Raw genomic sequence first — 10118 nt, 5'->3', positions numbered from 1 at the left:
CGTAATTCTCAGTCCTAAATTGACCGTTGGATTTCATTAAATTGCGCATGCGAGTGTAATTCATACTACACAATTCTAGCACATCCACAACAAAAAACGATACGTAATTTTAAACCTCTCTTGATACTCTCAAGCAATAATAATCTATCTATCCTTTCTTTAAAAAATATAGCCATGTGGAGAACATTGTGCTTATTTGAGTCAATAAAAAAATTTATACGGCGCACAACTCTACTGAAAGATTTGAAAATTAGTTATTTATTTTTTACAGATAGATAAACAGATAACTTGATTTACTTTTATAATTTAAAGTCAGTTTGAAAGTTCGTTGAGTCACACAGATATAATAAAATACGTACCGACGACACTAACACTCTCAAAAACAACCAATTTCGTCACTGTAAAAAGTTGTCAGTTTGGCGTTTTTACGACAGGAAGAACAACCAAAAGTTGACAGACCATTGTTTTGGTTTTCAGCCGCCATTTTGATTTATGAAGTATTGAAAGGTAGTGCAACGCAGTCCGAGGGTCTTTTTTTCTATTAGGGTTAGTTCGAGATCAAAGGATTTTTTTTCTATTAGGGTTAGTCATAAGTCTAAGTAAAGGTGCTAGGGTGTATGTTTTTCCATAAGTTAAGTAAAGGGGAGACATTCCGAAAGCTCCTACATCCCCAGTATTCTTTCATATGTCTCTTCACCGTTGATCTTTTGTCAGGCGTTTATTTATTCAATTTGTCATCATTTTTTCTATTAGGATTAGCTCGAGATCGGAGGATTTTTTTTCTTTCTATTAGGGTTAGTCATAAGTCTTAGTAAAGGTGCTAGTGTGTTTGTTTTTCCATAAGTTAAGTAAAGGGGAGACATTCCGAAAGCTCCTACATCCCCAGTATTCTTTCAATTTGTATTTTCACCGTTGAGGATTTTCTTACCACAACCAGTATTCACACACGGACAACTGTGTGTTGCCGTGTCACGGGTCAGAGGCTATAGTGGCTTACACTTCATGTTGGGCCACACAGAAAAATCAACCGAAGATATACCAAATTACATAGACAACGTTTACCAATATACCCTCATTAAATGATGGTGAGTACAAAATCGAATGAAAATAGTTCTTTTCCCGCGAAATTGCGGGCTTTTTACAAGTCTTCGAAAAAAAATTATCGTTGACTATCAACATTGTTCCGTAAAGCCAATGTTAAATTCTTATCATCGAGCACAGACTTACCGGCAAATCTAAAGATGATATAACTAATTTTTACAGATTGATATACGAGTAACTTACCAACGTATATTCTATTATCCATTGACTCAAAAAAGATTCGTCTCGATCTGGGTTTATTTCCACAATACAGTAGTATAATAAGTATAATAGATGACTGCCTGTTCGTAAATTGCCTTTATTTCTCCGCAGATAGTAAGGGTTCTCCACGAGTCTGATGAAAAGTAAATACTCTATAACTTGGAGTGATACTAAGCTGCTAGAATTTGTGGACTGCAAAAATTTGCGGAGAGCCAAATATTTCTCTGCCGTCTGTCTGGATTTTAAATTATATATTAATGATTTTATTATTTGAGTTAAAGGGATTTGAGCCCGAAACGTTCCGTGTTTTGGTACTTTGTTCTTTTTCGAAGCTGTTATATCTATTTTGTTTATTACTTTTTACACTATAATTTGCGTCATCTAGCGTCTTGGTCAACTTTTACCGAATGATTAACGTTCCTAAAGTATGGGTTAAAACTACGGCTTCTGACGACTCCTATCGCTAGAGGCCTGCAGGAAATTTATATAGAATGAGACGCTTTCACCACTGGCTTTTTTCCTTGGAGTGAACATTTAAAACATAGGATAAGACTTACAGGTCTTTAGGGGTCAGTGCATTTTTCGCACCGAAGCGTATTACATTATATCAAGAAGGCTTCTTGATTAAACCTCTACATACATGCCTTTCCTCGGGGTAAACACCTAAGTGGTGGCTAATCACCGACTCGAACCCTAGGACTTGTGAGACCAAGATTCCTCCTCTCATTACAATAACAACACCTTACTCCCCAATATTTTGACATGACATGTAGAGTTGTCGATTTTCAGAGCCATATGGCGCCGGGGGTTATCCCCTTTCTTACAGCATTATATGGGCCAGTAGCAATTGCTTGCAACCCTTTGGATAGGTTTATCGCAAAGAATATTCTGCCATGTCTAATACGACCCAGCTACCCAACTGCTGAATAGATAGGAGGGTTGCACAAACAAATCTCGATTGCACCAAGGCTCGATAAGCGTAAACTTGTTTGTGAGCTGAATGCCCTACCAAATGAACTATTGAACCCTCTTTAACACGTGGAAGCAAATAACATTTCGTGATTTTTACCAAGCAAAAAATCAATCAAAAAGTCCTGGCACTCTCATTATAAAGGTCATATTTGAGTGGAAACATTTCTAAACACCATTAGAGACATCCGTCAGACAAGACTTAAACGATGTCGCCAGGAGCCAAATTTAAGAGAGGAAACAAAAGAAGCAAATATAGAGTAACAAAACAAATAAAATCCCCTTCCTTTTATTTGTTCCATAGGAACATTTTCTTTGAGGTTCGAGACATGACCGAAATACACATGACGTCATTGATAAGGTTTTGCCGACTTGTCGTATATGACCGTAGCCGTCTTTATACGATATGACACTCGGCCTAGAATCGGTTTGTCCCTGGCTCGAATCCCATTGTTGGTGGCTCATTGGAGATGATTCTTCATTTACATTCTCTCAGCGTACTCAAGTCTTTATTGAATAGATAGTCGGTAATAGCGTTGCCTCTGTTGGTGGGAAATGGAATGGCGCCTTACAAACGCCATGTCTCGGCCAACATGGTAAATTATACAACGTTTTGAGCACATTTAGTGAAAATTGCTACATATACAAGCACAAATTACGTAATGCTTATGTAAAGCAGCGTCACTAAAAGAGATTTTGTTTACATTATTATTTCTTTTTTAAAAAAGCCCCCTCCCTCCCCACCCCAAAGAAAACTCCAAAAGAAACGATTCCCTATCAAAACAGACACGAAGTATATTAAAATTATATTAAGCGAAAACAAACAAATAAAAGCTTTTATAAAAGTAGTTGCTGAATCTCATCCTACACTTTGTGAAAAATATAAACATTAAATCGTCCTGAATTCAAGGATAGCCTCTTTGGTGTGTGTGCAGGTCTAACAGAAAATGAGATCCAATTTTATGTCGAATCAAAATGTAAAATCTTGACATTCTATATAATGCAATATCCACTAAACGCGCTCAAAGCGCTTCAAAAGGGGTCCCTAGCCAACAGCAACACTAACATGTAGGACGAGACATGACGCCCAGGGGCGGTTGGTCACATTGTATTTAAGGCGGCACAAATCCGAAATACAGAATCAAATTTTATTGGTCTAGTTAATCTAACTAAATTTGACCTACTTTGTATGAGTGTGTGTGTGTGTGTGTGTGTGTGTGTGTGTGTGTGGAGGGGGGTATTGCAATTGTTTGTCTTTATGTGTGCATATGTTTGCATATGTGCGTGTATTTGTGTGTGCGTGTATGTATGTGTGTGTGTGTGTGTGTGTTAGAATATTAACGAGACGTACTCACAAAAGAGCATCAATTATCTTGGACAAAACTTGTCTGTTAACTTTCACCTGTTCATTATAACGACTCACAGACGCAGCATGTCCTGTTTCCAACTGATTTCCTATATCTACAACGTCGAAAAGTTTATATTTAACAGCATCTGTGACATGGCTATTTGATTCAGAATGTTTCTTCGGTGCCTGAGAGATGTGCGCAATATCACTGAATGCTCCTGTTGTCCGTTACAGCATACATCACCAAAAAATCAGGCAATAAAAACAATGAAGCGTTTTACGGCTTTCACTGGCAGTAAGCCATTCAACAGTTCTAAAATAATCATTATTAAATCGGCGCTGTCTCCTCGGTGTGTTAGAAACTAAATTAAAATTCACTGGTTTGTGCGGACCTAAATCTTCTACCACTATTTTCTCTTGAGGGGATAAGTGTCGGAATAATTAAAAAATCAACATGATTCATGATTGGTTACAAATTACAGAAATAACTTTTAAAAATAAAATGATTCAAGAAATCTTTCCAAAGATAAAAACAGGTAGGTTTCATAAACAATGACAACAGCGATAAGACATTTTCTCTGAATACTAACGGTATGACACACAACTTTAGAATAATTGAATTTAAAAATCCACATTAAATTCCAAACGCAAAGCACTTGTTAACTTCACACACAATCAGCGACATCTTTATAATTATACTATTATTAGACAATGCACACAATACAAGTTGAGTAGGGATCGTTGGGAGTGTGCGGGGATGAAGGACTCCGTGGGGTCAGGGATTTTTATTTATAGTACCATGGGGCTCTTCTCGGTGCATACTTTGTTTACTGTTCTTTTTGATATTTAATATATATTTAAGCAAAACCAACAATGATAAAATATATATTTATTGCCATTCTCTTCATCCGTATATCTTAGTGAAGCAAAGCCTCTTCTTTCAGTGATAAAACTGATATGGTTTTAATTTATCCCAAGTAGGACCTCAGGGCGTGCATCGCTAGATTGGCCGTCTTGGCCTTATCATTTTAGCAGTGAAAGACAATAGTTAGTTGGGGAGGGAGGGTGGAGGGAGATTGGAGAGTGGTAACTAACTTTCTTCAAAGTACAACAGAGTATAGGATAAGGACAGGACGGCCAAACGAAGACTGGCTCATATAAACAAAAAAAAACTTCCCCACCACACAACACCCTCCGCTCATTGTCACCCCGCGCAGGCAACGGGGGAAAGATGAAACGTGTCGATTTGACGCCACCTTCGCGGAGCGACGCACAAGTAATCAAATATTAAATTCAAAACAAAAAGCAGTATGTGCAAAATTTTTAATTTTATCAAAATTTTAAAATTGAAGTTTTTTGTTTGGTTGACATGCTAATCTACGGAAAATATAGGGCGGCACAAAACAACTTCGCTCTATTGACCGACCGCCAGTGATGACGCCTGTTAGACGATATTACAATTTTTTTTCCGACAGAGACAACGCTGTTAACAGTCAGGCACTCATTTTACACATGCGTAAGGTGAGAGAATGTGAGTAAAGGGAATTATCCAAGAACTGTGCGCCTCTCAGAGCGAGACCCAAACCCAAGACCTTCTGATCCGAAAGCGAGTATCATACCACAAGACTACATAGCCGTGCAATGTAACCAAGTCTTTAATCAGAGAATGTCAGATTACTTCTTATTTTCTAAAACAGAATTAGACGTTTGAGCCAGGCACCTTTTATGCATTATATTAAAAACTGATAATGCAAATACGTTTGGAATGTAAAGATCATCTCAAAATATTCCACCAGAGACTCTTAATCCAATTTTATTTTCCACCAAAGTAATTTCAAAAATTACGTATTATGATTGTTTGCAAAAACAAAAAAGTAGAAAAAAGTACCAGCAATAAAAACCAAATCCCGTAGACGTAGAGATGTTATTTTCTGACCCTCCTCCTGTCCACCCAGCAGTGATTGAGTATCCAGGACTGCTCAATCTAGCTGAAAAATGCTTTGCAATAGACTAGCCTATCCAAAAGGTAGCAAGCAATTGTTATTGTCCTTTTCACGCTATATAAACCGGGATAAACTCTGGCTTCATGGGTCTAATAGCTCTAAAGGACAACATCCTCTTTAGACAAACGTTAATCCCAACACGTTCTCTTTTTTTATAAACGTTCCAACGCTCTGGAACAAACTTCCAAAAGAATTCGGAATTGTTCATCGGAAGAAATCTTTAGACATCATATTAAGACTTTGTTGGAGATAAAGATAAAGGGAGTAAATCTGACTCATGAATGAACAACACAAAACAAACGACTTTTCGGCCCTTGGCCTTTTTCAAGTAGACACAGAATACATATACATAAGACTTTGTTCTTTTCCTATTTTATGTGGTAATGTTTCCGTAAAGCTCTCTGGGCATTTCCTCGTGATATGGTAGAGCGCTTAACAAATACAATGTAGTATTATAGTCTGTAATGCATCTTTAAATGGTCTCATTATTCCTCAAAAGCTTGATATTTCTGGGTAAGTTGTTCCATAGGCGAAACAACGCTGTTAACGGCCATGTACATATTTTAACATGAGCACAGTGAATGTGAGTAAAGAGCCTTTTCCAAGGACTCAACTATGCACCGCTCAAAGCTAGACTCGAAGGTGAGTGTCATACCACAAAACCACATAGTCGGACTTGTAACTGTTTAGCTTGGGACTCATTGAAAAGCGCTTTGAGGACATCAAAATGGATATTGTTTGCTTTTTAAAAACATTTTTTTGGTCGTATTTTGGTTGTCCAGATGAGCCCTGGTGTGGATATTCATCGGCTTCGTGGAAAACCCTCTAGTATTTGAATAAGGCACTGAAGACTTTGTTGTTGGAGCGTTGGACTATCATTCAAATGTCTGGGATTCGAATCATTTGGTTTTGGGAACTTTTGGGGACAATGCTTTAAAATATAACAGAATGTTTTGAATGGCTTTTATTGCACAAATCTAGATAAATTCCGAGCCCTAAGCCTAATGGAATGAATAGATATTAAGAAATAGGTCAAGTTTAATCTAGTATTTAGATCCTATTTTACTCCTTTGTTGGATGTTATGATCTATTATTAACGATGTTTATATCAATTATTGGGATGGCAAAGTGAATCTGGCAATCGAGGTTTGGGCTTGGCTTTGAAAATCTCGCTTTTATTTGTCCGTCTTAAACCATATTACGTACTTATCTTGCAGCTATGTCAATCTTCCTTTATAAAACCTCAAAGAAAATTTCCTCATAAAAGCTGAATATGGGGATTTTAATACTATTTATATCTACTTACTTAGCGATTCTTAGCAATAATTATATGCGACGATTTCCAGGACAGGTTCTTACAGATTCTCTTTGCCGGACCCCATAGGCCAGTGTTGATTTTTTTGCCAAATAGACATTCATATAGTATTAATTTCTTTCTCCTTCCAGTATTTGCCAAGTCTATTTATAGACGAATTCAAACTTTTTGAGCATACGCTTTTATCAGGCAAAGTTTTCCACAGCAGATCAACTCTCGCATTAAACATATTATATTTTCCAATATCTATCCTTGCCTTTGTGGACAAAGCGTTCTATGGTTACCCCTTGTATCATAATATCTGGATAGATTTTCAGATTGCATTTTCACATAAATTTCTAGCCTCCCCCCGTGTCATAAAACCTATTTAATATTTTGTATGCGTCTATCATACCACTCCAAGCTCCCCATGCTGTAGCTGTAACTCAGCGTTGATAATTTCAGTTTCTTCGTAGGACAAAATCTTTATGATATAACTTTAGAATAAATAGGGGCATTATTCACTAAACGTGCTCAACGCGCTTTACAACTGGCTCTCAGCCAACAGCAACAGTTAAACATGTTGGCGATACATGACGCTGTGAGGCGATATAACAATTTTTTCCAATAGAAACAACGCTGTTAACGGCCATGTACTCAGTTTACACCTGAGTACGATAAGAGGATGTGAGTAAAGATCTTTTTCAACCATGCAAACTCAGAGCGAGACTCGAACTCTGGACCTTTCGATCTGAAGGCGAGTGTCATACCGCTAGGCCACAAAGCGACACATCAAAACAGGTAAAGTGTCGGGGTGAACCAGATGCCAAAAATTAAACTTAAAATAAAATGATTTTTAAAAAAATCTAAGCTTTTGGTCAACATGTACTTATTTGCACGTCTGCCAAACCCAAAGTGTTATGGGCTTATTTTTGTAATGGAAATATTTGCAAACCAATTATCGTCATTACAAAAATGTTAAATAAAGCGCATAATTGTGTTCGGTTATCAGACCTGCAACTACATGCAGTGATCTTTTGGCTCTTAGAATAACTATACTCATTGTTCGTAATGCCACAGGTGAGCTTTACCAAACCCGGCATATACTTATTTGAAGGTCTGATAACCCAAATTGTTATGGGCTCATTGTTGTAATGGAAATGCTCCCAAACCAAACCAAAATATTCTCTAGTACAACAATTCTAAGCCAAACCCATAATTTTGTTCGGCTATCAGATATGCAAGTATGTAATATAAATCACCAAAGCCCCATATCAATTTTCAACATCAAATCATCCTACATAATGCGTTTGAAATAGTATCTTTATAAATGCGATGCGGAGTTGAAAATATTGTAACAAAAGTACAAGACAATAACACATTTGCTTCTTGGGTGTTTTATTATAATACACATCCTTATGGGTTTATTCTTTTTTTTCAGAGTAAAGACATGCCTTTAATGGGTCAATGAGATTTATTATTGGTCAGAACCAACGTATACATATATACAGGTCTGACATCCGAATCCACTTATGGGCCTAGTTTAGCATTGTTGTAAAGGATAATATTTTGCGTCATTCTTTTTTCTTTTTTGAGATGTCCATTACAACAATGGGCCCATAAGGAATTGGGTTATCAGATCTCCAAATAAGTGCACGTCGACCAGAACACAGTAAACAGGATATGTGTAATATGTGGCCCACCGCTTCAATTAGGTATTATGTCGTAATGAACTAGACGGATGGAGAAAATTGTGTAGAATGGCAAAATGGAAAAAAAAATATGTCTTTTTGTGCGCTATATGGTCTTGTGGTATGACACACGCTTTCGCATCGGAAGGTCATGGGTTCGAGCTTCCCTCGGCGCATAGTTGAGTTCTTGTAAAAGGCTCCTTACTCACATTATCTCACCGTCCTCAGGTGTAAAATGAGTACCTGGCCGTTAACAACGTTGTCTCTGTCGGAAAAAAAATGTAATATCGCCTAACAGGCGCCATGTCTCGTTCTACATGTTATGTTGGCCAGCGAACCTTTGTAAAGTTTTAAAGTATTAAATCATTGGTAAAGCACTACCTTTTTACCGTTACATTTTCATGCTGTTGATACGATAATATTACATACAATGTTGCCATTGATATCATTGTGGTATACGTATTATATATGTAACGTTTGTATATTTATTTGTAACGTGAAATGAGCATCACGCAGTGATGAAAATGTGCGACATAAATGCAATGTATTATTATTATTATTATTATTATTATTATTATTATTATTATTATTATTATTATTATTATTATTATTATTATTATTATTATTAATATTATTATTACTATTATTGTTGTTATTATCATTACTAATATTATTATTATTATCATTATTATTATTATTATCATTATTATTATTATTATTATTATATTATTATTATTATTATTATTATTATTATTATTATTATTATTATTATTGTTATTATTATAACTATTATTATTATTATTATTATTATTATTATCATTATTATTATTATTATTATTATTATTATTATTATTATTATTATTATTATTATTATTATTATTATTATAATTGTTATTATTATAACTATTATTATTATTATTATTATTATTATCATTATTATTATTATTATTATTATTATTATTATTACTATTACTATTATTATTATTATTATTATTATTTAAGCGCTGTCAGCACGTTTAATGGAAATTGCTCTATATAAAAGCTCAAGTTTTTTTATGCCTTTTGAAATTTAAAAGATAATAGATAGACATTTTTTCTCAAAAAAGGGGTTTATCTTAACACAAATTCCGTAAGGTAAGCTTAAAATTCAACAGTAAGTATTGTTGATCATCCCGACATAATACCGTTTTAAGACAATTGGTCACACGTGATGCCATTTACAGACTGGACATTAATAAATAAATAATTTGAGATTTATATAGAGCAATATCCACTAAATGTGCTCAAAGCGTTTTACAATGGGTCCCTGGTCAACAGCATCATTTAACATGTAGGACGGGGCATGACGCCTGTTAGGCGATATTACAATTTTTCGGACAAAGACAGCGCTGTTAACGGCCAGGTACTCATTTTACACCTGAGTACGGTGATAGAATGTGAGTAAAGAGCCTTTTCCAAGGACTCAACTATGCGCCGAGCGCGAGGCTCGAATCCAGGACCTTCCGATCCGA

The sequence above is a fragment of the Berghia stephanieae genome, chromosome 2, assembly GCF_034508935.2.
Source record: "Berghia stephanieae isolate SIO BIC M18660-M18661 chromosome 2, UCSD_Bste_1.3, whole genome shotgun sequence".
NCBI lineage: Eukaryota > Metazoa > Mollusca > Gastropoda > Nudibranchia > Aeolidiidae > Berghia > Berghia stephanieae.
This window is presented reverse-complemented; position numbering follows the sequence as displayed.